Source organism: Cupressus sempervirens, chromosome 5, assembly GCF_028749045.1.
Source record: "Cupressus sempervirens isolate cs-2001-9-10 chromosome 5, ASM2874904v1, whole genome shotgun sequence".
NCBI lineage: Eukaryota > Viridiplantae > Streptophyta > Pinopsida > Cupressales > Cupressaceae > Cupressus > Cupressus sempervirens.
Window position 1 is genome coordinate 893,668,521 of NC_143122.1, and position 15,661 is coordinate 893,684,181.

Genomic DNA, 15,661 nt, shown 5'->3' on the forward strand with positions numbered 1-15,661 from the left:
GTAGAATTGAACCCCGTATGCCATGGTTTGACAAAAAGACCCACACAATCATAAAAATATGGGCCTCTCTCAAAGACCCAGTTCTGATCTGACATGCAAGAGAAAGCCACCAAAAAGTAGCTATTACCAACTAGCATAATATCCATATCACCTTCCACCTGCCATGAGCGACGAATCTAAGCTTCCAAAGCTGATAGGGAAATCTGGATACCAAGAAACTTGCATATCAATGCATGTGAAGCCAAGTAGTCCACATCTTCCATTACTGCTTCCACAGGGATAACTAGCACCAGTCAATCCTGACTGCACGGAAGGCATCCATTAACTTTATTTAACTTCTAGTTCTCAATAACATAAAATGACACCTCCTGTGAACTCACCTTGGGAGAAGATCCATCACAACCAGAGGCTCCAGCAAGAATGGGACTCGTAGAAACCCCACTCACAGTCATAAGAGCCCAACAAACAAATTGTGAGCCAAAAACCAGAACCAAAGAAATCTACAGGCGCTAAATTCAGAAACAGAAGCCTCAAATCCCCCTCCTCATTTGGAACCTAGGTCAAGCGTACCTCACATTCACTGTTTATTGTGCAAAGCAAATGTCCACACTGTATCATGCAAATCACCAAGGAATTGATCGCAGGCCACAGGAAGGTAATCAATCGCAAACCTCCAAAAGATTGCTCAAGGCAATCAATCGCACGCACCAATCCGAAAAAATCTCCACCGATTGAATTTTTTTATTCTTAACGTCAAAATTCAATTCTTGATAAGGATATAAAATTTGAACTAAGATGCCTTCTATAAACACCCAACGTCAATGTAACAGTCCAAATCCATGAGTTCAGCTTTTTATGAGTAGTTAAATTATCAAATTTTAAAAAGGAGATTCATTGGGTACTTGATTTCTGTAAGTCGTACTCTGTAGTTCAATTTGGTCTTATACAAACCAAATCTATTCTTCATAGATAATTTTATAGACAAAACTGCTAGTCTCAGGAGAATCTATTCTTTATAGATAATTTTATACACAAAACGGCTAGTCTCAGGAGCGTTGCATTGAAATAAAATAGAAAGAAAAAATGATCCCTGATATTAACTCCTTATCCCACATGAAAGAGGGAAGTCAAATCAAACTAGTAGGAACAGTTAATTATTAAGCAAGTTTGCAAATTATTTTAAAACAAATAAATAATTGAAATAATACCAACATAGTACTCTCTTACTTTCCCAATTGTTATTCATCATTGCAATTTTCCATTGCAAAGGTGCATAATTCAAATAGAGAGGTGAATAATGTGTAGTCAAAGCATAGAAACATAAATCTTCTCTTTCCCTTCTATTTTTGCTAAAATCTCCTCTAAATTATCGTAAGAAGATCCTCCTTTCTCGACTGCTTTAATAGAAGCTTCTTTGAACTCACCAGCCTTCCTCCTCATTTCTTCCCCTTCTTCCCCTTTCATCAACCTCCTCACCTTCTCTTCCACATCTCCCCTTGTAACATCACCATTCAGTGGAATCCCAATTTTCCAAACCTGGGACACAAAAGTCCTATTAATAAATTGCTCTGCATAGAAGGGCCATGAAAGCATGGGCACTCCTGCACAGATGCTTTCTAATGTGGAGTTCCATCCGTTGTGTGTTAAAAACCCTCCCACAGAAGGATGAGAGAGCACTTGTATTTGAGGCGCCCAACTCACCAAGAAACCTCTTTCCTTCACTTTGTCCAGAAAATCCTCAGGCAGAACAGCAGAAGATCCATGAATGAGGTCTGGACGAATAACCCACAAGAAGGGCTGATTGCTGGCCTCTAAACCCCATGCAAACTCCAGAAGCTCTTTTTTAGAGATGACTGCCATTGTTCCAAAGCACACATAAATAACCGAATGGGCACTTTGATCTTCAAGCCATTTCATACAGCTTGTTTCTTCCGTTAATGAACTCACAGAAACGATAGTGGATAATCCATTTGTTTCCTCCTGTGTGGAATGTAACAGAGGACCTATGCTGTACACAGGAAAGCTTGCCTGCAGTGTCTCTAATGTTGAGCTGTCGAGCTCATCAAATGTATTAACTACCATGAAATCGGCTGAAAGAGGAGCCTGGCATTGAGCTTGACAAAAATCGAACATGTAGTTGGTAGCATCATAGAAGAAACTCGGCACGTCCATCATACGTAGGGAGGGCATCGCAGGAATGCAGCTGATATCTTCCTTTTCGAGGTATCCATTTGTCAGATAGCTTTTATCTGCAAATCATACACCACTTATTCATTTGTTTTAAAATTGATTAAGTCTCATATCTTAAGGTTTATAGCAATTCTACACAGAGACCCACCTCAAGATCTATTCGAAATAGGCACTCAGTTCTAAGAGAATGTTATTATTCTAGTTTTAATTGTTATTCTCAAATTTTAATAATATTAAAGATTAATAATGTTCAGTTTTTATAATAGATAGTGAATTATTGGAGCAATTTTTAGATTAGATTGTGTAATTGCTTTTTATCAAAGTTTCAGATTAGATTACAGTGTGATAAAAAATGAGTGAGTTTTTTTATAAATTATCTTTTAATAATCCTCACAGTAGTGTGAAAATTAGTTGTTACACAATCTAATTTAGAAATTGCTATAATAATACTAAAGATTATTAGAACTTTGGAAAAAAGAATACAAATAAATATTTACAACTGTCACTTACAATCAATTAGATTATAATAATGAAGATGATCTAAAATAGATCTCTTAGATGAGAATTTTGAAAAAATTATAATTTATTTATCACAATTGATTGGTAGATCTCACAACTATAATTCTTAAATAAAGTTCAATCATATAAACAATAGTAAAATATAACAATTTGAATGCATTAACAGAAATAGTTGTAAAATTGACAATATAAAATATAAACCGAATAATATATCATTATAAACATAATGTTCTCGAAATACCATGAAATCAATAGATCTATAAACACGTTAGATATATATAAAATGTCTATATGTAATCATATTAAAAACGTAATTCAATGAATTATACCTTTGAGAGGAATGTATCCCATCTCCCTGAGAAGAGGCCCTGAGAAGTAAACGTTGAAGCCGCAAGCACTTGCAGTCCAGAAGTATGCTCCAGGAATTCCCAATCTCTTGGCTGATTTTTGTGCCCAACACATAAGCGCATTATATATAATGCAACTCAAAGGAGGTACATCTGCTTTTTCTTTCAACTTATCTATAAACTGATCAAAATGCTGGGGACAATTATTTGTGACGGATTCACAAAGCTGGTCAATCACTTGGCTGTTTCGCTTGTGGTCAGGAGGCAGACCATCTGGAATACTTTCGAAGTGGATGCAACTCGTGGACTGTATTGATCCAGATTTCAACAGTTTCTCATGCATATATTCAGTGTTAATAAAAGTAATGTACAAGCCCCTCGCTGATAAAACTTTTGAAAGCTGTATCATGGGATTAATATGTCCGAAAGCAGGGAAGGCCAGCATTACAACATGGGCTCTATTCTTCACGCCCATTTTATTAACCAAAACTGAAGAAATAAGATGAACTTTGGGAAACTATTTGAGTTACAGAACCTGGGCAAGATGGATTTATAGTACAATCAGAGCTAACGATGGCTTTAGAAGCAAAGATTATTATTATAACATAAGCTTTGGAAGTTGTATTTATTAGCCAATTGGAAGTAATTTAAATCTCGATTATTGTGTGCAAAATAGATAACGTGGACGATGCGCAATGTGGATCTCCATAATCGATACTCCAACTCATAGAGGGGATTTTTTTGTACCGCGTGATCATTCATAAAGTCCAAAAATGTGCGTGGAAATGATACGACAAATCCAAGTGGGCTTTTTAAAGTATGGCGCGATCATCTTTAAAGGCTTAAAATGTGCACTGAAATGATATACCAAATCCTAGTTAGATTTGGGTACATAGGAGGAATAACCGTAGGACAACTTTGATTTAATAGTAAATAACAGATAGGTGAGTTTGAATTTGTAAGTACTTTGGTGAGATCTAAAAAGGCATGCAAAGAAAGAGAACATTTAAAAAGGGCATGCTTGAGTTAGGTGAGGGTGAGTTTAGGTGAGGGTTAATGAAAGAGTTTGATGTGAATGAAAAGAGAAGAATTAATGTGCAGAGATGATGAAGTCAATTAGAAAGATTTGAAGTCTAAAGTAGAAGACACTGTAAAGCTTAGTAAGTCCACACTTTTGAGTAGATGTTATTTAGAACACAATATTGATTTAAATGATTTAATATATTCTTTTTATTTAAAATTTGATTATAATTATATATCAATATAGTATTATTTGAATAAAAAACATATTATTTTAGTAATAAATATATTATTTTTAAAATTAGATCAAATTGATATATCTATGGACTTAGATAGATGTATTCAAAGTATATAGACTAACTACAAGATTCTATTAATAATTTAAAAAAAATCAAATAATTTTTTTAGAAATTTAATATTTAGATAAAATATTAAACTAAAATGCTCTTGCAAAAATAAATTAACTATTAATAAGATTACAAAACAAAAATAATATAATATATATTTCTATTTTTTATTAAAAAAATCTAAAAATTAAAATATATTCTTATAGAGGGGTCTATTTGTAAAATAATATTTCAAAACTATATAAAATAATTAGTTATAAAAGAATATCTATACAATTTTTTTTAAAAAATTAATTCACTATGAGGAAGGTTTTTGTTGGTTTGGAACTCCTTTTTCTTTTCATGGTTCAACAATTAAGCTTTGGAATGTTGTGCTTTCAAACATTGAGACAAAGATGGCTTAGTGATTAACAAAGCCTCTCTCCTTGCCAAGGAAAGTTTAAATATGTTCAAATGTTCTTGTTCCTACACATATTTAATACTCATTATGTTGGACACCTTTCAAATCTACATATAGAAAGCATGAAAAATTATTGTGAGATTTCTTTTGCGCCTCACAAATGGGGAAACATGGTTTCCACCGAGTTGCTTGGTGCAGGAGCACCTCAAATATTCAAGCAACAGTTGAAGATTATAAAGACCGCAAAGATCCTCAAAACAAATAAGAAGGAATGAATGTATAAACAAGGTCATCAAATCAATTGGGCAGTCTTGGAACCTAGAATGATGCTAAAATAATATTAGGTCTTCAAGATAGGTTTAGGTATAGGAAAGAGTTTAATGTTTAATAAAACCATTGTATGGCTTTTTAAGTTCAAACATTAAATAAAAAAAGGTAACAACTGGTTTAGAGGGAAGTTTAGGTTGTAATAATTTTAAAATACCCAACTCAATGATGATAGTTTTTTGGAGTCAGTTATTATAGGGTGTCTTATAAATTGGAAAGAGTCTCTGATGTAAATAGGAGAGAAAATATTGGAAGACTCGTGAACAACAATATTAAAACTTAGATATTCTGCAACTCAAATTGCATATTCTGGTCCGCAAACTGATTGGTTGGCTCTACAAATGCATTAATGAGGTTCCCTTCATCATTCTAAGTACTTTGTTGATAAGTTTCATGTTATTATAGGTTTACTATTACACCTGTTGTAGAACCAGTAGATTTCTCTTAATTATTTATTTGTTGTAGTAGATTTTAAAGGAAATGAAGATCTTTCCATGAGGATGAAGGCTTGATACTCATGGAAAGAGTTATTCTAACATGTATGATATATTACTAACCAAGCACGTGCAGAATTAAACAAGATAGAGATTCTACACGAACAAGGGGTCTATTTGTTGATTGGAGACATTAAACAATGTCCATGTGAAGGTGAATCCATTGTTAGTTGGGATTGGAAATGTGTGTAATCAAGTGATTGAGAAAACTCTAGTTCAAGAGTAAGAAGTGCTAGGAGGAGTCTGCCATATGGTTCCTTTTTAAATTGTATCGTTTATTATTTGATTGTCATTATTGTGATTGATCCTCATCATATTGGTATCAGAGTGAGCGAAAGGTCTTGTGGAAGCGTAATTGGTCTTGTGAAGTTGGTTCTTGAATCCCTTAGTAAGCCCTTGTAGTTGAACTATCCTGAGAGGAGTAACCCTATAGTAGATTCTTGTACTAAGTTGATCAAGCAACCATGTCTGAAGGAGAAGAAGAGATTCCTACAAGGTTGACAAATATGGAGTTGGCAAAGATAGTGAAAGAACAAGTGGCAGATAACAAAAATTTAAGGGCATCATTAGAACAAAGGGACAAAGAGAATGCTAAAAAAGATAGATTGATAAAGTCCATGATAGAGAGGTTGCCAGCACTAGAGAAGAAAGATAAGAGCATTAGATTGGATGAAGAAGTTAGAGATGAAGAAGAGGAAGAAGAACCCAAAGAAGAAGAAAAGGACCCTGAGGAAGTAAGAATGGCTAAGTTTGCAAAAGCCATAAGAAATGAAGATAAAAGGGTGAGGACAGACTTACCTGTGTATGGAGGAAAAATGGATGATGAAGAACTAATTTATTGGTTTGGTTCAATGGAAAGTTGCTTTGAGTGTGAAGGGATAGAAGAGAAGGAAAACGTGAAGATAGAAAAGTCCAGGTTGAAGGGACATGCTTTGTTGTGGTGGGATTGCATCCAGGTAGACAGATGGAAGAATGGTAGACCCAAGATCACAACTTGGTATACTATGGTGAAAAAAATGAAGGCAAAATTTTTGCCAAAGGATTATAGAGTATAGTTGTATAAGAAAATGAGAGATTTCAGGAAAAAGGAGATGGATGTATAGAAGTACATTGAGGAATTTCACAAGCTTGATATTAGGGTGGATCATGATGAAGAGATGGAAGAAAAGATTGCAAGGTATATGGGGGGACTAAGGTTCAATATCCAGATTGAACTTAGTCTTTCTACCCTGAGGTCAGTTGATGAATGTTATCAGTTAGCCTTGAGGGCTGAAGAGAAGATAAGAAGAAGACAAGAAAAGCAGAGTAGCAATAGAGGTGGATCTTCCATGAGAGGAAGAGGGGGAAGAGGTACTACTGATTTTTAGAGCAGCAATGATAAGGATAAGGAAAAAACATTTTTAGAATCAGGAGGGGGTTATAGAGGTGGAAGAAGTTGAGCAAGAGGAAGTGCAGTGTTCACAGGAAGATGCTTCACTTGTAATGAAGTATGCCATCAGTCCTTTTGGTGTCCTAAATGGTAGGAAGACAAAGGGAGAGAGAGAGAGAGAGAAGAGTAAACTTGGTTGATGAAGAGCCAAGAAAGGATGAGCAGAATGAACCCATTGAACTTCTTCCAAAAGAAGGAGAGTGCTTACTGATGGGAAGAAGCAATCAAATACCAAAAGATCTGAGCATATTCAGATCAAATTGTCTCATTCAAGGAAAGGTATGCAATTTTATAATTGATTTAGGGGCAAGTAATAATATGTTATCTTATGAAGTTGTTAAGAAATTGAATTCGAAAACTTTTGCACATGCTGCTCCTTATTATGCTACTTAGGTCAATGAGAATCAGAATTTGTTGGTTAAAGATCAAGTGATGGTTGAGTTTTCAGTTGGGAGTTATAGAGATAAGGTACTATGTGATGTCATGCACATGACTTGTGGGCATCTCATTTTGGGAAGATCTTGGCAATGTTCAAGGAGAGTCATGCATAATGGCTATGAAAATACATATGTAGTTCAACAAGGAAAGGTGAAGTATAAGTTGCATACATTGGTGAGGAGTCATAAGGAAACTATATTGATTTTTTTTGGTAGAGATATTCCAATGCAGGATCAGGGTACTCCACAGTATGATACTGGTTGGAAGCAATGCCATGCTAAGAAGCAGGAAAACCTAGGGGTGGTAGGGCTGGTTGAACAACCTTTTGTTTTGGTTGGAGCAATGAAGTATCCTCTAAGAGGGCAGATAGATGAAGATGATATGGTGACAGAGTAGAGACAAATAAAGACATTCCAGCAGTCTAATGTACAACAGCAATACTATCAAGCAAGACGATAGTCTAATCCAAACATTTATGTATCTAAATCTTGGTGTGTGACTGCAGGAACCAGGATGAAGGAGTAGATCACTTTAGGGAATAATTTCACCCCTCAGCAGCAGCAGGTGGGAGAAAAGAACAATGGATCATAGGTCAACTATTGGGGGAAGAGTTCCTTTTATGGTGGGGAGTATGGTGCAGGAGCACCTCAAATATTCAAGCAATAGTTGAAGATTATAAAGACCGCAAAGATCCTCAAAACAAATCGGAAGGAAGGAATGTATAAACAAGGTCATCAAATCAATTAGGCCGTCTTGGAACCTATAATGATGCTAAAATAATATTAGGTCTTCAAGATAGGTTTAGGTATAGGAAAGAGTTTAATGTTTAATAAAACCATTGTATGGCTTTTTAAGTTCAAACATTAAATTAAAAAAGGTAACGGCTGGTTTAGAGGGAAGTTTAGGTTGTAATAATTTTAAAATACCCAACTCAACGATGATAGTTGGTTGGAGTCAATTATTATAGGGTGTCTTATAAATTGGAAAGAGTCTTTGATGTAAACAAGAGAGAAAATATTGGAAGACTCATGAACAACAATATTGAAACTTAGATATTCTACAACTCAAATTGCATATTGTGGTCCGCAAATTGATTGGTTGGCTCTACAAATGCATTAATAAGGTTCCCTTCATCATTCCAAGTACTTTTTTGATAAGTTTCATGTTATTATAGGTTTGCTATTATGCCTGTTGCAGAACCAATAGATTTCTCTTAATTATTTATTTGTTGTAGTAGGTTTTAAAGTAAATGAAGATCTTTCCATTAGGATGAAGGCCTGATACTCATGGAAAGAGTTATTCTGACATGTATGATATATTACTAACCAAGCCCATGCAAAATTAAACAAGATAGAGATTTTACCCGAACAAGGGGTCTATTTGTTGATTGGAGACATTAAACAATGTCCATGTGAAGGTGAATCCATTGTTATTTGGGATTGGAAATGTGTGTAATTAAGTGATTGAGAAAACCCTAGTTCAAGAGTAAGAATTGCTAGGAGGAGTCTGCCATATGGTTCCTTTTCAAATTGTATCATTTATTATTTGATTGTCATTATTGTGATTGCTCCTCATCATTGCTTGAGATTCTTATTGCCTTCCCTAAGACTTTGGAGGCCTCTAAATCATTTCTCCTTAAAATCAAAGGCAAGCTTTTATTGGTCGAAATATAGGTCAATATATTGACAGAAGCAAGGAGTTGTATCAATATACTACTCCTATCACACTTCACAATAGTCTACAGGTTTGTGCTCACTATAAATTAACTAGTCGAGATGAAGTAAACATAAATAATAGGAACACAAAAACATATAACATGATATTTATCTTCTAGAAACCTATCTAGCTTAAAAACCATAGCATGTGAATCAATCCTCACAAAGCTTGCACTCTCCTAAAGTGCTCTTGGTCAAGAGCCTATCTCTGTTAAAATATTACAAGAATACTATTAGGTGTCACCCAGTTAAAGATTTTGATGAGACTTGTTAAAGTTTTTCCTTGTTAGGTGTATCGTAGTTAAAGGACTTAAGAAAACAAGACAATGGGTCACCTTGTTAGTGGATTTGATACAAAGATCCTATTAGGGTCCACCCTCAATGAGATTTATTTCTATAGAGATTAGTAGACAATAGGGAATGATCTAATAAAATAGCTACTATACTTAGCTTGGAATATTAGATCCCTTTACAACTCTTCTCACCCATCTAGAACTAAGCTCTAACTCCTCTAGGCTCTGCAACTTTAGACACAACTACTTGTATTCTTGGCATTACTCTCTCTTGAACATAATCAAACTTGTATTATTCTAGCTCACTGGCTTCTCTTTAGCACATTTTCTAACTCTTTAGCTAGGGCTTTACTCTGTCACTCTCTTCACAATTGGAGATTACACTTATCCCAACTCTCTTGGCTCTCTAGCTTATTAATCAACAATAAAACCTTTTCTCTTTCAACTTTGTTCCATTTACAATCTCTTTTTTCTTGGCTTTGAAACAATAATCCATGAATTTAAATTTCAAATTTTCAAGCCTACTTCTAGCTTGACTTTCTATTGCAATGGTATGCCTCTCTTATTAGGTGGGGTATCTTCATACAAGAGTCATGGGTGTCATATGTCCTTGATGACTTTCTCTATTAGAAAGAATTTAAAGTTAAATTATTTCAAATGCTCCTTGATGACATTCCAATCATCATTAAGTGTGTTGATGAGTGTACTTCTACCACTTCATAACATGGTAGTCATGATTATCCCACTTCATGCTTCTTTGTTGATTTGGCCAAACCATCTTACATGTTCACTGATCGATCCTACTTCCTCTCTACTTGATGTCCTTCTACACATTCTCTATTTACTTAGCATAATTCCATCTAAGTGGATCCCCTCTATCATCACCTTTATTAGGCTTGTACAACATCTTTCTCTAGTCATCCTTATGAACAAGAGTTTCACATACGAGATCAATGTCTCCTCTCAAGTATTGCTCCATACTGATTTAGGTTCCTCCTTATGCCTTGACATCAATGAAAAAATTGTCATAATTAGGTTTACCGATCACTCTAGCAGTTAGTTCTTCGAGAATTGATATAGTTGTGCCTATAATCTCCCCCTTTGTAATTGATGGCAACACTTTGACAAATTCAGTGTTCTGGTGCCTTCTTTTTTTGTTCTTCTTTCAACATCTCCCCCCAGGATTATGCATCTGCATGCTTTGACTCTTATTAGTCCTTTTTGGGTTTCATATTCTTCTTCTCAAATTCTCTTGCCCTTCTCTTTCTCTTCTCAACTTCTCTTGTTGCCCCTGTTGGTTCCCAAAACTGCAAATTGGAAATCCAAGAGCCTGTCACTTCTCCAATAGGATTCTACAATTAGTTCTAGCCAACAAACAAGAATCACCTTGATTCTACTACACTTCCGGCTCTACTACACCTAGGTAGGTAAACCTTCACCTCAAATGTTGACTACCTAGTTCATGGCTTTTCTAAAGTGAATTTAAGCTTTGGAGTTCTTCAGCTGGAAAAGTCCTTGAACTTGATCAAAATTGGATTGAATGTTGAATGTTTGAATTGTATAATATTTGTAAATAATGAATTTGATGCTTGTCGGAAGGAAGTTATAGATTTTTTGACTTCAATAATAAAAAGACCAATGCCTCTACTCATCCGAGAAATAGAGTCAAGTTTAGTGAATTTTCATGTACAACTTTATAAAGCTCTTATGCACATCTACTACAACCAATTAAATAATTGAGATGCAATAGACCAAATATTATGCAATCTTAAATTGGTCTAGATTGAACTTTAACTCCTCTAGTAAAGAGATAAACTAGACACAAATATAGAAACAATTTGATATTTTACTATATCTATGATGTTTGAATTTAAGATGCTAAATTACCTTGTCCACTTATCTCACATTTAAATTGTTTATAAAATTCCAAAAAAATAATTACAACGGATGATTCATCTTTGGTTTAAATCTCCATACCATTTAAAAATAAACAAAGGACTTTTTATTTTATTATTAAAATAAAATAATTGAATTTATATTACAAAGTCATATTAAACTCTGTATCCCTCTATACAAGTAATATAAAATGCTATTACAAAATATGAATGTCTTTCGAATCTATCTTTTTTGTGTCAAATGAATACATCCCCATTTATATCTTGATATTTAATGAAATGTGACTTTTTAAATTTGGTCTTTTCCCTACAAAAATAAATCACACCCTTTCAATCTTAAGTAATTTTCTTAAACTTATGATTAACCAAATTCATAAATATACACAATGATTAATATGAAAGTCTTTGCCCTCGACACCTATCATGAGTATTTATTCAAACATCCTTTTACCCATTTGTAGCATATTTAAAGTTTTCTTCTTTCATTAATTAGTGATGTGGTGAATGGGGCCTATTCTGTCATGCCTCATAGTTCCTTTGGCACCTTTGTTTCATTCTTTATCCACATGATTCAAATCATTATTAATTCTATAAAAGATTTGTCAAAAGCACCTCAAAATTATGGGTCTGTTTTGATCTTAGAATTTTTGTTGTCAGGTTCCATATATACTCCACCATTCATGGTTTGTGACTAAATCATCGAATCAAATGAATGTGTGGGTTTATCCTTCTTGACCCAATGAATGTGTGGGTTTATCCTTCTCGACCCAATGATATTTTATATGATTTCAATCTCTGAAAAAACATAGGTATTCATTCTTGAATATATTTACCCTCTATTATTAATCCAAAACTACTCTTTATTCCAAATTATGGTCACAAAACTCTACAGATGACAAAGACATCATTGTGGGCATAATTTGACTCCTTAGAACTTTGTTTTGGAGTGCTTGGCATGATATTCTTCTAGACACATTACATATCCCGGTGGAGTGATGGAGTTTCTTGAAATAAAGTTTCTTGATGACGTATCTGTTATTCTTTTATCTCTCTATACAAAACTACACATATTTGTGGTTGTGAATGATTCTTCTTGTAGAGAAACAGAGTATGATTTTGTGCAAAAGTAATATCTCCTTCTTACTTCTCCAATGATTATACGGAAACAATAAGATGCCCGATAAGAATGTAGGCCTTCATATCCTATGTGTGTTGACTGGACATCATTTTTATGCTTGAGAGCCATGTATCGTGCATTCTAAATCACATATGGACCTTCCAAATGCATCACTAAATCGCATCCTCTATACATCTATTGGTTGGTAGGAATCATTAGCATATATTACTTCAATGGTTAAATAGCATCTCAATAATCTCAACACCAAAAACTACTCAAGTAATGATTCAACAGGTTTGACTGCCATATTAGCATAGGGAATTTTGATTGAATATAGAACTAGGGTCCTCTCAATAGTATTCCAATTGATCTACATCCTGTACAGATTCTAAGGATCCTAAAGATGATTTATTACCCAACATCTTATCTACTATACTTGTATGTCTTAGCTTCAATTAGTAAATTTTTTTTTATGGCCTCTCTTTCTCATTGTAGTTACTTAATATGTCTTGGTCTACTACTTCTGATATTCCAACTATTTTTTTTTTTCAATAAGAGACTATTACTACCTTTATTAGCATTGTAGATTACAATTATTTTTTTTGTATTTCAGATCCGCATTTCATAATCTCTCTATGGATGGATTGTAGGATCAATATCTTTGTTTTAAGTTCAATAATAAAGTTCTGATACAATAGCATAAGTGTATCACCACCTTGAAAAACCTAGAATGGAAGCTTCAATTATTCCAAGAACCCCCCCGGCCCCCCCGCCCCCCCCACCCCCTATTTCTCTTCTTAATCACTTCTCAAATTCTCCCCCTTTGACAATTACAATACTAAAGGTGATTATCTTTGAACTTTGCGATTGCTTCCCTTATTGAGTAGTCCCTTATTCCCTTGTTCCCATCAATCCATCACTTAATTTCTATGTTTTGATCATCGACTAACATCTATCTATCCATCTTAGTTCAAGTTTCATAGGTGTAAGACCCAAACTTCTCTCTTTGATACTCAAAAGTATCCTTTTTAAGGGGCTTTACAAAGATATTAGCTAATTGTTCCTTGGTTGGTACATTTTTGAACCTTACCTCTTTTTCCTACAATTGTTCTCTTAGAAAATGGTCCTTGATTGATATGTTCTTTGTCTTTGAGTGCATCACCAAATTTTTGGATATTGTTACTGCACATGTGTTATCACCATTGATGACTATCAGTGCCTCTATTTTCTCTTGAATTCTTTCAAGTAGTTATTGTATCCAAACAACTTGAGTGAAATTCATTTCTATAGAAACATATCTTGCTTGAATTTTTGACTGCAATATATGCAAGTATGCTTCTTGTTGGCCCATGCAACCAATCTTACCCGAAGAAAGAATGCACCATTTTTCATTCTCTTTCTGTCATCTTTTTTCCCTAATCAATCAAAATTAGTAAAGGCAGTGATCTCAAAGTTTCCTTTGTGAGGATACCATAAGCCATACTCCTTAGTACCCTTTAGATATCTAAAGATTCTTCTCACAACTACCGTGTGTGACTCTTTTAGGTTGGGAAACACTTTAGCTACTATTCCAACTACCTATGATATGTCCAATCTATTGTGCACAATATACTAGATTTTTTCAATCATATATAAGTAAAGTGTCACATTTATTTTGGGACTTTCATCTTCTATTGATATCTTGCAGCTAATTACCATTGGTGTACCCACTAGTTTTTCTTCCTCCATGTCAAATATCTTTAGGATCTCATTTATATATTTTATTTTCTCTATGAATATATCTCCTTTAAATTGGGATACTTGATGTTAAATGAAGAAATTTAATCTCTTTGATCATTGATTTTGTGAATTCGACACTCAATTTATCATCTCCTCCAAAACTGATGACAAAAAAAAAATCTCTACAAGTAGAAAAAAATAAAATAAAAATTATTTTTTACTTCATATATAGATTGAACTTTTCACTTTTTTCTTACAAACCCAATCTTTATTAATTGTGATAATATCTCATACCATTCTCTAGATGCCTATCTCAATCTATATGAGAATTTTCTTAGTCTACATAATTTTTTATTTTCCTTCTTCATACCCAAACCCTTCGGGTTGCCCAGTGTACACTTCCTCCTTTAGAGCTCCATTAAGGAACAAGTTCTACATCCATTTTTTCCACTCTAAGGTTCTTATATTCTACAAATGCTAGGAGTATCCTAACTCCTTCCTATTTGTCCACTAGTGCAAGGTTTCTCTATAATCTATACCTTTTTCTTTCACATATCCTTTGCAAACAAGTTTGACCTTATTTCTTACTACATCTCCATCCTCATTCACCTTATTCCTAAATACCCACTTTATACCAATATCATTCTGGTTACACGGTTGGGAAACTGAGGTCCATGTATCACTCTTTATTATTTGATTAGTCTCTTCCAACCATGACCCGTCTCCAATCTTCATCTTTCAGAGCTTCCCTTGTAGCTTTGGGTTCTATGTGTGAGAGAAGACATATTGTTTCACTTACATTTTTCCTAATCATCACTCTAAAATATTTATCTCTAATGATATGATCATCTGACCTTCTTACATACTTGGTTCCCCTTTGGGTGCCTCTCCTCTTTGTTATTCAGGTTGACCATCTTCTAGCCGAATTGGTACAACTTCTTGTATAGGTTCCACCTCTACTAGTGCTCTCTCCAATCTAAAATTTGGTGGGATATGGGCATGTAAACCAAGATGGTGCATAAAAAATTAGACACCATGAAAAAAATTCAAGAGTTCACATAATGCAATCACCTTATGTGTAGTATTGATAAAATCTAAAAATGGGACTTGGCTCATTAATGAGCCAAAGAAAAAGTATTAATTTTTTTTTAAACTTTGGAATAACATAATGTGATCATGTTAATAAGACATTGCTTCTTGCTATTCATAATCCCATCGGGTTATGAAGAACCAAAAGAAATCATAGTGACATATATAGAGAGGGGTGTGAAGGAGATGCAAGGGAGGAGTGAAAGATAAATGGAGAGAGAGGGCGGGGGGGAATTATAGAGTTCACATTTCTCTACAGATAATTCTACAACACTTATCACTTCTCTATCTGAATCTTTTCTTTTCATTGCACTAAAGACCT

General features: G+C 34.2%; 1 pseudogene; it reads right to left on the reverse strand.

Moving 5' to 3' along the window:
* Nucleotides 1-1,305: 1,305 nt before the first annotated feature.
* Nucleotides 1,306-3,617, reverse strand: LOC149558806 (7-deoxyloganetin glucosyltransferase pseudogene; annotated as a pseudogene).
* Nucleotides 3,618-15,661: the final 12,044 nt, after the last annotated feature.